Source organism: Melospiza melodia, chromosome 6 (assembly GCF_035770615.1).
Source record: "Melospiza melodia melodia isolate bMelMel2 chromosome 6, bMelMel2.pri, whole genome shotgun sequence".
In the NCBI taxonomy this organism is placed as follows: domain Eukaryota; kingdom Metazoa; phylum Chordata; class Aves; order Passeriformes; family Passerellidae; genus Melospiza; species Melospiza melodia.
Window position 1 is genome coordinate 61,313,410 of NC_086199.1, and position 274 is coordinate 61,313,683.

A 274-nucleotide genomic window follows, 5' to 3' on the forward strand; every position below is an offset into this window, starting at 1 on the left:
TGCGGGAGCCGGGCAGGAAAGGGGCGCTGCTGTCACTTTAAGGGCGCGGGCACGCGCCGTCCCCTGCGGCCCCGCCCCGCCCCGCATCACGCGCTCGCCTCGCGCGCGCCCGCGGCCCCGCGCGCCCCCCGCCCGCGCGCTCCGATTGGCCGAGCGCCGCACCGCCGAACAGTCAACATGGCCCGCGTGCGGCGTGGCGGCCGCGGCGCCGCCGGGGCCAATCGGCGGCGTCCTTGCTGAGGGAGGGGCCCGCCCCGCGGCCAATGGGACGCGT